The sequence below is a fragment of the Coffea arabica genome, chromosome 9c, assembly GCF_036785885.1.
Source record: "Coffea arabica cultivar ET-39 chromosome 9c, Coffea Arabica ET-39 HiFi, whole genome shotgun sequence".
Classification (NCBI taxonomy): domain Eukaryota; kingdom Viridiplantae; phylum Streptophyta; class Magnoliopsida; order Gentianales; family Rubiaceae; genus Coffea; species Coffea arabica.
In genome coordinates, this window is record NC_092326.1 from 16,427,139 (window position 1) to 16,443,099 (window position 15,961).

At 38.1% G+C, this 15,961-nt stretch overlaps 1 long non-coding RNA gene across 1 annotated transcript; it reads right to left on the reverse strand.

Moving 5' to 3' along the window:
- Positions 1 to 1,049: 1,049 nt before the first annotated feature.
- On the reverse strand, positions 1,050 to 3,558 carry LOC140014080 (uncharacterized). The gene is made up of 3 exons (XR_011820972.1): positions 3,389 to 3,558; positions 1,970 to 2,029; positions 1,050 to 1,241 (listed from the first exon to the last, which is right to left on the reverse strand). It is a non-coding gene; the product is annotated as an uncharacterized lncRNA (long non-coding RNA).
- Positions 3,559 to 15,961: the final 12,403 nt, after the last annotated feature.

Genomic DNA, 15,961 nt, shown 5'->3' on the forward strand with positions numbered 1-15,961 from the left:
CCAGAAACTGGCCGGATTTCCGGCCGGATTTGGCCACTTCAGCTTTCCAAAATTTTTTCTTTTTTTTTTTCTTCCGAATTCGATTGTCGCGCTCAAACGTATTTCTACCACATACACATCCATACATATCTCATACATGATTGCACATATCCACGACCTTTCATACTTTAAACCAAAAGGGGTTGACAAATTTTCACTAAAATGGGGCAAAGAAAGTAAGCCAAAGGCCAAGAAAATTGAGGGAAGTTAGGGTTCTCACATACTCGAGTATTACCACCCGTGTTTCTTGTGGCGTGCAGGCCCGGATAAGGGGGTTGATCGGTGGACGGAGACTGGCGTGAAGTGGGGTTTTCTTTCTGGACTAGTTATTACTTGAAAGTTCACAGAGTGTCAACTACGAATTGATCAAGTTGGGATGGAGCCGAGATATGAGCCACTGTATCCTTACATGTGAACATGATCTATATATTTCTTGGCTACTTGAAGTATTATCTCCTTGATTGGACTTGTTTGCTCGCTATTTCACTATACCTTTGCTATTACTTTGTTTGATGGCCAATTTGATATTTGGAACTTCACTGAGCTTTGGCTCACTCCGTCAGTTTTGTTTTCCTTACAGGGGTATGAACGAGGCGTGAGACGTGTAAAGACTAGCGTAGTCTAGTTGTTTTGACTTTTGACTTGTACTCGCGCTATTCCGAGAATAGAATGGTTTTGTATCTGGATTGTATACACTTTGAACCAGTTTGGGTATACTGAGGCTTTGTACCTTGAATTTGTATTAATGTAAATTATAAGCTTGAATTGCGATATTATTTATGGTCCATGGATATATACACGTGATTCGAGTGAGTGAGTCCTAGCGAGAGTTGGGTAGGCGGTCCGCCAAACTCTTTGGTACGCCTCAGGGGGAGGTGGGGTCGTCACAATGACCCCACCTCCCCCTGAGGCGTACCAAAGGGTTTAGCGGACCGCCTGCCCAACTCTCGCCAGGACTCACTCACTCAAATCATGTGCACACATCCATGAACCATAAATAACACCCACAATTCAAACTTATAATTTACATTGATACAAATCAAGGTACAAAGCCTCAATATACTCAAACTGGTTCAAGGCGTATACAATCCAAATACAAAACATTCTATTCGAGGAATAGCGCGAGTACAAGTCAAAAGTCAAAAGTCAAAAACAACTAGACTATGCTAGTCTTTACATGTCTCATGCCTCGCTCGTACCCCCTGTAAGGAGAACAAATAACGTGGTATGAGCTAAAAGCCCAGTGAGGTTCCAAATAGCAAATTGACCATTATTTATAAGTACAAGTTTTCGATATAGCAAAGTAACGAGCATGAAGAGTTCATAAAAGTGAGCAATAACACTTCAAGTAGCAATCTCAAAATGAGCGAGTGTAAAAGTTTTCAGAAGAAACAATAATCCAATAAACAACAATCATTCCAAAGCATAAGGATACGGATGGCTCTCAGGAGCCAACTTCCATTCATCATCAGGAGCTTGATCACGTAGTAGTTGACACTCCGTCAACTTTCAAGTAAAGGAACCAATCCAGTAGAACACCACTTACACTACTCTCCGTCCACCATTCACACCCCCTACTGGGCCCAAAATCCTCAATAAACACGGGTGGTAATACTCGAGTATACCGATTAGTCGAGGAGATATCAATCCACTCGACAAAGCAAGAGACCCAGGGCTCGTTACCTAATCTACCAAGCCCTTGCCGGCTCGACTAGAGTAACTCGTCTCAGGGTTTCTGGAATTCCAGGAAGTGCGCACCTCATAAACAAGTATATCAAGTCAATTGCAATCAATAAACAAGTATATCACGTAAGGGCAAGTGCGATAAAGTACACTCTTGCCCTATCAATTCACGTATATAACATGTACTCATATTGGTCACGTATCAAGTTCAAGTATCTAGTGCAATTCGGTATTTGAAAGCACTCACCAAAAGATATAGTGCTTCTAGTATTCACGTTCAGTTATACTCCAGGTTTGGAGTCCAGATCTGCGATAAAAATTCAATTTGAGAACTTTGAAACATGACTAAGATTCGAAACTTAGACGTTTCATTCAATCAAAATCAAGAAATTGGAATTCACTTGGAGAGTAGTCGTGAAACACTTGCTCGCCTTTTTAAACAGTAAAACTTTGTAATATTTATACTTGAAATTGTCTTGCGAGTTGAAAGTACAAGGAAAACATACTTCGAGCAATCATTATTTCATTTCTCAAGGGTACAAGTTCGGCCAAGTCCTTACTTATATACCTCGAAACAAGAAGACTCAAGTACCCTAGATGGTTCAAGTACTATTCATATCAATTCGACCCAAGTCGCAAGTGTATTTATATAGTTCTCGAGCGTAAATTCGGGCAGCATGCTCTTTGTGTTTACCTAATTTTCCAACCATTTAGGCTTCATTATTTTTCCTCAGCCACAACCCAAAGTCACACATATCATAATTCAAGTCAAAAGCCGTTCCATAGGCTCACAACATCATAAGAATAAGAATCACAATAATCACAAGTGTAGAAATACAATCTAGTAAAAGACAGATTCGACGTGTGGATGCGGAAATAACATATCTGAGGCTACACTTATCGGATTGAGGCGCAACCTATGCCATTTCGAAGCTAAGACACAGGGCTACAATGTTCATGAAGATCACTTAGTCCAGTTTCTAATGCAACTTAGTCAAATCCTCAAATTACAGAACCAAAATCCAACTCGTCGGCTATAAAACCGCATTGTACTGTAATGGTCATATTTCAGGTTACAAAAGTCCGATTTAGGTGTTCTTAGAGGCGTTTGAAATCTAAGTCAGAATACTACAACTTTCATGTTTTGGAAAAAAGCTAAATCAGTACGGATACTAGTGAAAAAACGTGATAAACAGAACAAACTGACCAAACGGACTGCTAGGGAAAAACTTAAAACAGTAAGGGTATTTTGGACTTTTCACGACCTACGTTGTTCCAATTGAGTTGAAATTTTGTAGGCACCTACAAAATACCATTATATACAACTTTCATTCTTTGACATAAGGCCAATTCAGCCTCTAACATGAGGTTACAAAATCGGACAGAATGGAAGCAGAATTTTCCAGAAATCTGGAATTTTCAATTTTTAATGCAACCTTCCTCAATTTCTTACTTCAATCACTACCAAAACCCCTTATACAAACTTAATTGCAACATATATGCATCATACATCAAATTGGCAGCAAGTCTCAAACCCTAGTTCATCATATCAAAAAGGGGAAAACCTTCAAAACATGATAGTATCCATGATTCCACCACAAATTGAGTTACTAAGCTTAATTTAAACAAGATTGAAAGTAAAAATTAGAGAGATCATCTTTCTTACCTTGATTAGAGTTCACCAAGTATAGCCTTAGCTTTCCCTTTCCAAAATCTCACCAACAATCACTAACTAATCACTCAAAGGTAAGTTTAATCGGTTTCTTTCTTTTGTTTTCTCACTTAGTAGCTTGATTCAAGAAGAAATGGAGGAGTTCCTCTCTTGTTCTTTCCCTCTCTCTCTCTCGGCTCTCCAGCAGAAAAATGAAGGTGAATGAAGCCAATTTGGGGATAAGAAGGTTGAACAATTGTCTTGGTCAATGGCCACTAAGGGTGTGACACTTGTCACAAACCTTACCAAGTAAAATTTTCTTTTTCTTTCTTGTATTTTCGGCCATTAATTTCGGTCAGGCTTAGCTGGAATTTAGGAGATATTTTGCTCAAATATTAATGAGCTTGTATGGCAAGAAAGTGGTGGTTAAGTGGTGCGTTCAATCGGTAGTGCGCGGGACCAGCCGGTTCGCGCCGTTTTTTTTCTTAAAAACACACGTATTAGGGTTTTTACTTCCCATTCACTAACCTTATATCATTGCTACTAATCACATATTATTTTTCACTTAAAAGTCACTTTTAATCTCCAAATTTAATCCTTACTCTGTACCGAAAATTCATCCGGCCAAAAATCGCGAAAACCCTAATTTTGCTCCAAACTTGAAACCGAAGAATAAAACCCTACTTTCTAGATTCATTTGCACTTATTATGGAATAATTGGATAGTAGGGCTTTAATAAATGATAATTTTCAAATAAAAGGAAATTTTTAAGAAAATGTGAGGAATTTTCCAATTCCAGTAATTAAAATTAGGGTTTCAATTAAAATAGGAGAGATTTAGGAAAACCGGTTAGTCACAAGTAAACTAGGGTTTTTGACTAAAATATTAGGGTTTCTAGTCTTTTAAAACAAAATAAGGTTTTAAATCAAACCCCAAAGAAATACACTTTAATATTTTCTTCACAAACAACCTCCTAATATTTGGGATGTTACAGTCATCACAGGGGCATGATGCGATTTGGGTAATAGTGGACCGATTAACTAAGACTGCACATTTCCTGCCAGTAAGTATGAAATATTCTTTGGAGAAACTTGCCAAACTCTATATGGATGAAGTGGTGAGACTACATGGGGTGCCAGTAAGTATTGTATCGGATAGAGACCCTAGGTTTGTATCTCGATTCTGACAGAAATTGCAAGAGGCTCTAGGAACTAAGTTAAACTATAGTACAGCGTATCACCCACAAACTGATGGACAATCTGAGAGAACCATTCAAACTCTTGAGGATATGCTGAGAGCCTGTATTGTAGATTTTGGAGGAAGTTGGAGTAAATACTTAACCTTGGTTGAATTTGCTTATAGCAATAGTTATCATTCCTCAATTCAAATGACCCCATATGAAGCCTTGTATGGACGACGATGCTGATCTCCAATCCATTGGGATGAAGTAGCAGAGAGAAAGATTTTAGATCCGACTACAATACCATGGGTTGAGGAAGCCTACGAGAGGGTAAAGGTGATCCGCCAAAGACTTCAAACAGCCTAAAGCTGACAAAAGAGTTATGCCGACCATCGGAGGAAGGATTTGGAGTTTGAGTTAGGAGATAAGGTGTTTCTTCGGGTTACCCCGTTGAAAGGAAAGGTTAGAGAAGGAAAAGGGAAAAAGCTGCAACCACGATACATAGGACCTTTCAATATACTCCAACAGATAGGAAAGGTAGCTTATCGACTTGAATTACCAGCTAGTTTGTCTCGGATCCATGACGTTTTCCATGTTTCTTTGCTTAAGAAATACCATCCAGACCCGACTCACATTTTGCCACCAGAAGATATTGAACTAGATGAGTCCTTAACCTATGAAGAATGACCCATTCAAATATTGGATCGGAAGGTGAAGGACCTGAGAAACAAGCAGATTCCATTAGTAATGGTTCTATGGAAGCATCATGAAGTGGAAGAAGCAACCTGGGAGCTAGAAAAAGACATGCAAGAGAAATATCCCGACCTGTTCACGACGAAATGTATGAATTTTGAGGTCGAAATTCTTTTAAGGGGGAGAGAGTGTGAGTGTGGCGGCCCCACTTCTCCCTAAGGCGAACCAGAGGGTTGGCGGGTCACCTGCCCAGCTCTCGCCAGGACTCACGCAAGGAAACCGGCTAAACCCTTTCCACGTATAACTCAAATCAAGACAAAACTTGTCACCTGAACAATCCACACCTTTGAACGACTAAAATACTAGGAACACATTAACTTCAGAGATAACATTGTCATTGGACATCTGAACGTTCATTCTTAACACATCTCCAACTAGTTTAATACATAACTACAAATATACATTACAAACCACACAGTGAACTCATAGAGTTCAAATAAATTCATACAAGCCAAAACTTAGGGTTTGCACTTTTCCAACTTCAAGTGACAACCCAAAACAAAAGTTACATAGTCCGATTCAACACAACAGTTACAAAAACTAAAAGCAGACTTCAAATCTCTCGAATGCCAAAACCTGTTAAGGAAAACAAATATCGTGTGGTGAGCTAAAGCTCAGTGGTGCCCAAAACATGCAATCATATAACACAAATAGTAAATAATAACTTCAAACTTAAATTCAGCAAGTAGAAAAGCGCATAACAACACAGGGTAGGATACAGGGGCTCTCAGGAGCCATTTTCCACGCATTTGATCAAAATTAATCGCAGTTGACCCTCCGTCAACTCTCGCTATCTAAAGTCCATGTAGATTTGTTATTTTTTTTCTTAACACGCTCCAACCAACTTCCTCCCACCAGGCCCGTTCTTCTCACGAGTGAGTTTGGTATTACTCGAGTATACCTTTTTGTAAACTAGTCGAGGGATTCACTCAACGACGTCACATTATAAACTAGTTGAGGGATTCACCCAACGACTTCACATTATAAACTAGTCAATGACGTCACGTTATAAACTAGTCGAGGGATTCACCCAACGATGTCGCATTATAAACTAATTGAGAAAACATCTCAAGCAAGTCACCACTCAAAAGGCTAGTGCGATAAAGTACACACTGCCACTTCGATGGTTCAGAAAAACCACTTTTCAATTATCACATAACAAGTCAAGAAAGCACTTTAACACTTTAGTCATAGAACAAGCACGGACACTCACCAAAAGTCAAGCTGGGAATCGAAGCCCACGTCCTCGCTAAACCCTAGAAAAACCAAGTTTTAAAAACTATAAGTTTTACTATATAAACTCTTGGTTTAAATATAAAAGATTATCTGGTATAAAACTAATTTATTTTCTCGGAATAAATCAATAAATCTCTTAGAATTAAAGCTAGTAAAGTAATAAAATATTTCGTATGGTTTCTTTAAAGGTATTTCCCTTCTAGAGGGCAAACTAGGACCAAATTAATTCAAACAAGTTTTCTTGCCGAACAAATTTTCAAAGCCTTTCTTTTTGAAATAAATCAAATCTTGTGTTTTTAACAATTTTCCTCTAAAACAACTAGCCAAGGATAATTTTGTGAAAAATTTAAAGTTTGGAAGTTAATACAATTATTCCTTAAAAATATTAGAACTAGTTAGTAAGGTTTTAAAAGTCCCGATATTTAAATTATAGTTTTATCGTACTATACTCAATTTCTATAACTTGATATAAAGATAAAATATTTCAATAAAACTTGATCAAAACTACTCGAATACAAAAGACCAAAACGGAATTCACGATTCCAACTCATTTGCACTTTGAAATCCAAGTCACCAATATAGTAAGATCACAATCCAAACATCAATTTCGCTAGGGCTTCATCAATCATTAGCCCTAGCTCTCAACAGATTCAATTCCAAACAAAATTCAACAAAGGAAGTCCAAGGTATCAAAACAAACCCAAATCACAAACCATGGACCTTCCAAGTACATTTCAGCCAACTACTTGAACAAATTCACCAAAAATTAACTCTTGCCAATTCAAAATGTCCATTAAATCTCCATCTTTTAATTGTTTGAAACACCAACCAACCGTTTACGGCTAGTACGGCTAGTAACCATGTACAAATCCAGTAAATGTAACCGTTTACTTATAGTGCTTTGCCCTTAATTTTCCTAAATTTTTACTTCAACTCAACATGCAAAAGGTGATTAGGAAGCTACAAACTAGTCCTAAACATCCAATACAAGAATCTTAGCTAAAATTCGAAGGAAAACTAGTCAAGTGCTCAACTCTTTTCTCTCAGCCATGCTAGAAAATATTTTCCTTCAATAATTACTTCAGTTCATGATCCAATTCACCAGCTTTTCAAGAGTTAAAATCAATAAGATAAACATGAAAACTAGAACAAGATGTTATAATACTTTTTACTTAGGATTATAGCCAATTATCATGGAATTTTTGAAATTAACAAGAGAGTTTCAGCCTTCACTTTCTCGGCCAACAAAACAGATTTTCCAGCAAGTTACTTCGAAATTTTCAACAAGGTTTCCATCCAGAAAATTCAACATGCAATACTAGATATAGGTCATATAGGGCATACAACAGGATTTTCCAGCTTCAATTCACCAAAACATCCATTAAAACTCAAAAGAACCACCATCGGCTAAGCTGGATTTTTTTCCAGCGGCCATGCCATCCTCCAAACAAGAATTCCAGCAACAAAACTCAAGCTTGTCACCATAAAACTTACATGCATCACCAAATAAAGAGATATCTATCAGATTTGATCCAAAACCAAATTCGAATGTCATCAAAAGTCACCATCTAACCAGAAATTCATCCAAGTCGGCTCTCGGTTAGCTTGCATGCAAGCAGATTTTGTATTTCCTCAATTTTCTTGTTTTCTCACAGCTGATTAACCTCATGCAAAGCATAATCATCTCATTTTTAGTTAGCTAAACACACAACTAGGCTCAGATTATCACAAATTCACAATTTAAAGCTGTAATTTCCAGCTCAAGCTCTCGGCAACTCCAAATTCTTTCGAAACCAGTTTTCTTGTGACTTAATTCTTCATCCAACCGCACAACCCTCACATGCATGCCCCTAAACAGCTTCATCAACCCATAATCGACTAGTTTAAGTCCAGAAATTACCTCAGCTTAAAGCTCAAATCACTCGACTAGCAGCTGTAATCTTCCTTTCCTCTCGGCAATCCAGAATTGCAGTCCGCAACTCTCCCTCTCCCTTGTTCAAACTTGCGGCTAGAAGGAAGGAAATTTGGCTCTCCAGCTCTTCACCAGCTCACGGATGAATTGGTGAGTAACAGCAGGTCTCTTTTTTTTTAATAGCTCGCGGATAGGAAGAAAAGAAAATGAAGAACTCGGCTCCCTCTCTCTCTCACCCACTCTCGGCTCACGGCAGGAGGAAGGAATAGAATTGGAGTGTTGTTGTGGTGGTATGATAGTGGGGTGTGAGCCGGCTTTATGGTTGGTGGAATGGTGGAGCAGATAAGGAAAATGGATCCGGCTAGAATGGAAATGCTAAGTGTAAAGAATGAGACCAGCATGCTGGAAATGTTTGTATTTGAAACTTGTTCTAGGAAGTTCCATGGCTGCATGGTTAATTTGAAATGGAGGAAGGCTATTTCGGTCTTTTAACAACTTGTTCGCCCTTCCACTTAAGCTCTCATTCGTAAACTAACTCCAAGATTTCACCCCAAAAGAAATTCGATAGCCTACTAGTGTACCAATCTCGCGAAAAGTTCAATTATCGAGATTTAACGTCCTAAGTACGATTATAACGATTTCGACTTAAAATCGATTTCGTCTTAGTTCTAGGTTCCCGTTGATGCTTAATGTTATTAACACTTAAAATTAGCTATCGAAATTCAAAGGATTAATAATAAAGCAATAAAATACTCGACGTCAAGAAATATTAACTTAACTTGGTAAAAATTCAAATAATCTACTATTTTGCACAATTAACTTATTTGCGACTTTAAACTTATTATTATTTTTTTTCATACTTATCTAAGAACCAACAATAATAAAATTTACTCAAAGTCTAAAATGTACAAGCAACAAGTATGAATATATGCAAGTATATATTTATTTACTATTATTATTATATATATATTTTTTTTAAGGTTCTCACATCCTCCCCCCTTTAAATGAATTTTGTCCTCAAAATTTTCACCTTCTAATGAAATAATTCAGGGTATTTCCTCTGCACATCTTCTTCCAATTCCCAAGTTGCTTCCTCTATTTCATGATTTTTCCATAGAATCTTCACCAAAGGAATTTTCTTATTTTGCAATTCCTTCACTTCTCTTTCCAAAATCTTAACTGGTCCTTCTTCATAAGTTAATGATTCATCCACTTCAATTCCTTCCAATTGCAACACGTGGCTTGGATCAGGGTGATATTTCTTGAGCATAGAAACATGAAATACATTGTGGATCTTGGCCATGCTCGAAGGCAATTGCAGTTGATACGCCACCTTTCCGATTCGTTTCAAAATTTCAAAAGGTCCAATATACCTCGGCTTTAACTTTTTACCCTTTTTGGACCCTACTCCGTCCTTCACAGGTTTAACTCTTAGGAACACTTTGTCTCCTACTTCAAATTCCAGATCTTTCCTCCTTGTGTCGGCGTAGCTCTTTTGCCGACTTTGGGCAGTTTGAAGCCTTTCTCTAATTAGTTTCACTTTCTCATGAGCTTCTTCCATCCAAGGTATAACCGTTGGATCTAAAATTTTCTTCTCTCCTATTTCATCCCAATGAATTGCAGACCGACACCTTCTCCCATACAAAGCCTCATAAGGTGCCATTTGAATTGATGCGTGATAGCTATTATTATAGGCAAATTCTACTAAGGCCATATATTGACTCCATTTACCTCCAAAATCCAATATACACAACCTCAGCATATCCTCCAAAGTCTAAATCGTCCTTTCCGACTGCCCGTCTGTTTGGGGATGATAAGCGGTACCAAACTTCAATTTGGTCCCCAATGTCTCTTGAAATTTCTGCCAAAAACGCGAGACAAACCTTGGATCACGATCAGACACAATGCTTATAGGAATACCATGCAATCTCATGATCTCTTCTGTATACAACTTGGCCAATTTTTCCAAAGAAAAGTTCATATTCACAGGTAGAAAATGAGCGGACTTGGTAAGCCTGTGACAGCTCCACCTTCCCCTAAGGTGAACCAAAACGCTAGCGGACTGCCTGCCCAGCTCTCGCCAGGACTAACGGTTCAGTTTACATCGCTCTAAAATGTTCCGGAACATACCAACACGCGTAAACAAGTCAAAATCACAAAATAAAAAAAAATAAAAAAACGGAGCAGGCTATGAATAGTATCGGCCACGTCAAAATCCGGCCAAGCATCACGCAAACATACACATCTTGAAATTCAACATTTACAAACCAAAATGCCATACAAAATTATCCCATAAGTTTACACATATACGGTTTGCCAAATCAAAAGAGAAATCGAACCCAAAAGTACATTTAGGGTTTCAATCAATGAGCTATACAAAAGCTATGTACATCTAGCTCAATTCAGCAACCAACTATCAAATCCAGTCCAAAAGTATTTATTTTCTTGTAAGGAAAACAAAAGGAATAGAGTGAGCTTACGCCCAGTGGTATACTATCACATAAGCAACCAAGTCACATAGGCATAAAGCGGTCAAGAAAGAAATAAACCAAGATCACACATTAACAAGATGGTAAAAGGATACGGACGGCTCTCAAGAGCCCCTTTCCTCGCTGGTATACTTGATCGGACTTCATTGATCCTCCCTCAATGTTTACAAAGTAACCAACCATAGGCTCCACTTTACTTCCATTCCTTCCACCCAACATACCCCTACCGGGCCCGAACTCCAAACAGTAGCAATTTGGTAATACTCGAGTATACCGGAATCAAGAGTCCCACTACTACAAGATTCCATATAACAGTCCCCATGGCTCGTCGACCTTCACGACCAAGCCCTCGCTGGCCTGATTCAATCGACTACCACTGGGGTTAAGCTCAGTAGTACAGTAAAGGTCGTTGGATACTCGTCCAAACGACACCAACACCAGTTTTTCCATGAACATTTCTAGTATCAAGGTGAAACAGTAGACAATCATAAATAATATCAAAGGAGGTGAGGGCGATCAAGTACACCCTCACTTCAATCAATTTCAATGGACAATTAAGCCTTCAATGCATCACGTTCACATATAGCAAAGCCACATGGTAAACAAACAAGTGAGTAGTACACTCACCAGGCAAGCAAGTGAAATTTCATAAACTTTCGCCCAAAGAGCGTCTTTAATCACTGTCACGCCCTAAAATATTCAAACAAGCACAATAAGACTTGATTACAAGTCATAAACCAATTCCAAATACCACCAAATAGGGTTCCATAAGAATGTATAAGCACTAGAGTAAACCAGAAAAATCTGAAAATGGAATTAAGCTCTAATCCAAAAAAACAGTTTTTGACGTCATTTTGCGGTTTTGGCGCCATTGGCACTAAAAGTATCGGATGGAGGTGCAAGATACACCGTTTTGAAGCTAAGAGATAGGGCTACAATGTTACAGAAGTCTACTCTGTCCAGTTTCTATTGTAACGAGGTCCAAAATGCCATATACTACACCAGAACCGCAAAAATAGGTTCACAAACCGTATTCTAGTTCAAACATCATAAGTCAGGCTACCTAAGTCCAAATCAGGTGATTGCAAAGCCATCCGAAAGCTAAGATACAAGGCTACAATTCTTCAGAAGACATCAACAGCCAATTCAGAAGTATTCCCAATCAAAATAGCCAATTACAGAAGCAATTCTCAAGTACGGGTAAAAACAGGGCAGCAGGGGTATTTCAGTCGTTTCACAAGCTACGCTACTCCGATTGGCCTGAAATTTTGCAGGCATCTCTAAAATATCATTCCCTACAACTTTCATGTTTCAAACCAAGGCTAATTCTGTGAGAACCCGTAAATTCCCTAATAATTTTCCTAGGGTTTTTCCCATTTAAAGGCATAATTTTTGCATTTTCTGGCTTAGGAAAAATTCTCCTGGTAAATTTTATGAGTAACTATAGTTTTTAGATGATTTTTCTAGTATTGGAGAGTTTTTGAAAAATTAAGAATATATATTGGACGTGGGACCCACTAGTGCGAAAAGTTCGGAAAAATTCGGCCAATAAGGTTAAGTTTCGGATACTGTGTAAAATTTATCGGGTGTTAAGAGATAAGTAGAGGATGTGAAGTGATTGATGTGAGAGGAAAAAGAAAAGATAGGATTGCATTAATGAGGTGCCAAGTGTCATTGTATCATTGGTTGGACTTTCTTGGACACTATTCACTCTTTTGACCTTTTGACCATTGAGTTAAATATCTCCAAAAATCACTAAAAATTCACCATTTCTTCTCCTCCATGGCCGGCTCTCACTAGACCCAAGAAGAAGGAAACTCTTCAACTTTTAAGCTTCCATTTAGTTCAATCTTCCAAAACCAACCACATAAATTAGATTCTACTCCATAAAATCCCACCCTTTGGTGATAGTGAGTGTTTTGGTGAAGGTTTTTGGAGAAGCTAAGGTGTTCTACAACTTCCTCTCTCTTGTTTGCTTGGTAAGTGGTGATTGACTATCCTCCTATACCTAATGATGCTTAATTTGTGCCTAGTGGTGGCTAAAGTGATGATATTTGTGGTTTATTTCTTGTTTTTGGATGAAATGGTGAAGTTTACAATTTATTGGAGATTTTTCTGGTTTAATGTGATCATGATGTTGTGGTTATTTATGATGGTTGGTAATGAGGGGTAATGACTCTAGTAGGTGTGAATTATTGATAATTGCAACCAATTTTGGGTTTGGATTGAAATGAGAAAAGTTAGGGTTTCATAACCCCCTTTTCTGTCCGGTTTTGGATCATATGGTTAGAGGACGAATTGGCCTTTACTTAAAACATGAAAGTTGTAGGTATTGATGTGTTTGAGGTGTCTGTAAAATTTCAGGTCATTTGGAGTAGTGTAGAGTGAGATATGTCGATTTTACTATTGCTATTCTGGGTGATCAGAATGCGCGAACTGCGTCTGGAATGGGTTGTTTTGGCTGGGATTGGTTTGGATTTTGTTGTTGGTGTCTTCTGATGAAATGTATCTTGATGTCCTAGCTATCATATGCCTTTGGAATTTCAGCATTTGGACCTGTATAGACTGAGTTGTACTGAAACCTGCAATTACGGTTCTAGTTTGGTATTCTGCCTTTTCGACCTAGTTGTGCTAGGATTTGGACTGAGTGGCCTTCTACATTGTTACAGCCCTGTCTTTTAGCTTCAAGATGGTGGGTCTTACACCCTCATCCGATAAGCGTAACGCATTTTGTGCCATTACCGCAAAAGGAGGACGAAAACTGTTTTTTTGTTAAGGTCAAGTTAGTGCATTGCTGAAATTTCTGGTTATCTATGCTACTTGTCTATGCATATGAAACCCTATTGGGGTTACGATTGGCATTGCTTTATGAATCATGATCGAGTCTCATTGTATTTGTTTGCTTGTTCTAGGAGGTAACGGTGGTGCACGACGTTCGTTTAACGACGGTGCATGAAACATCACTTTCTTGAGTGGTGAGTATACTACTCACTTAATTGTTACAATGTGGCTTTGTTATATGTGAATTTGATGACTTGAAGGCTTACTTGGCAATTGGAATTGAGAGAGGTGAGGGTGTACTTGACCGCCCTCACCCCTTGTGATAACATTCATGACTGTTTACCGTTTACTGAAATTACTGCAATTTGTCGCGCCCCATTTTTTGATAAATAAATAAAATGGTTTAAAAATGTATTTTTTTGTGATTGGAAAATGAATTGTGATTTAAAAGAAAAAATGGGTCTAAATGGGGGGTTGAGAATGCGACGATTTGACCCACAATTATAGTTTAAAAAGGGTTTGAAATAAAAATTGGAGTCGCCACTTGGTAATGAGTTAAGGTGTACCAAGTCACCAAAAAATGAATTTTTAAAGAAAAATAGGAAAAAGTAGTAAGAAACCCCTTTTAAACGACTCCTAGTCCACGTAAACCAAAGAAAAAGGTTCGGGAGTCACATTTGACAAAGGGGAAGGCAAGGATAAAATCCAAGGCACCCCTTTGACCTAGCCAAGGCTAGTTGCATGATTTAATCAAAGATTTTCTTGTTTTAACCAAAGAATTTATTACATTTGGATGCACTACATGAATGCAAACCCTAGACCTAGGGGTATTGGGGGAAATTTCTCTTCAAAGGTTGAGTGGTGCCAATCACATTAATTGTGAAGCCCAATAACGATCCTTTGAAGAAGTCACGAATAATGCGAGTGGGATGCAAATGAATGGAATGCATGTATGCAATGTGAGGACATGAGTTTGAAAAAGTAATAAAAGACAATAAATATGTAAATGAAAATGTGCACGTGAGTGGGCAAGGTACGGTATGTGAAATGATAGTATGAAGTGCATGTGTGCAAGTGAGGATAAAAGTGTTCGTGTGCAAGTGAAGAAACATAAAGGTGCACGTGTGCAAAATGGGAGGAAAAATGAAATTGTGATGAGGGTATAAAATGGTAGAGTGGATTTAAAAAATGCATGAGCCTAGGGAATTCATGCATATTGGGTACGGGGAGACCTAAATCGTGACTCAATTTGTCCTTTTATAGAGGGAATACAAGCGTGCTAAGGCTTACAAAAAGTCACACTCGTCTATATCCCATATTTAAGGGGACTCTCAAGCAAATGAACCCTATAACTAGCATGAAATGCAAAAATCCTAAAATGGAGGGAAAAGGGGTTCGAGGGGCATGCAAAATGATAAAACTAAAAGAATGCATGACATGTAATGAACATGCAAACATGTACTAACGAGGGGAAATCCCTAAGGGTCTAGCGTTGGACTAGCCCATTCTATGAATTTCGACTAGCGTTGGACTAGCCCATTCTATGAATTTCGACTAGCGTTGGACTAGCGGAAACGTACATTCATCCATCACATTCATTCATGGCTATGGAAAGCGAGTAGACATGCCAAACACTCATAAACACATAGCACATAACATTTAGCATGCTCGACTAGATGCAAGGCCCTAACAAAGCAAATTAACACGTAGCAACTAAGCATGCAAGACACATAAGACAATTAAAACCCTAACTATTACATTTGCTAGCTAGGCACACGTCTTCGATAGGTCTTCATTGAATGCTCCTCCAAGCCCTATTTATTACATTAGGGAGACCCTATTACAATCTAAAAGGGGGAAAAGGAATAAAATAATTAAATCCCTAACTATTACAAGCCAAGAGGTGTACACATACCCCATAAAGAATAACTTAATAAAAAGCAAAAGTAAATGAAGTAAATGAAAGGAATTAAAGAAAAACAAGGGAAGCAAGTAGACATGCAATTTCCACGTAGCACGTTGGTTCACATAGGAGAGACAAAAAAGATAAAAGAAGTTATACCTTCCTTGAGTTGGAGCTCTAATGGGGTGAAACTACTTATTTACCCTCCAAAATAATAAAAGAGTCAAGGCATCACTTTAATCAAGAAATAATCACAAAAAGATAAAAGTAAACATGAAATTGAATCAATTAAATCATGTAGACAACCCATATTTAAGAAATCAAAAGAAGAAAG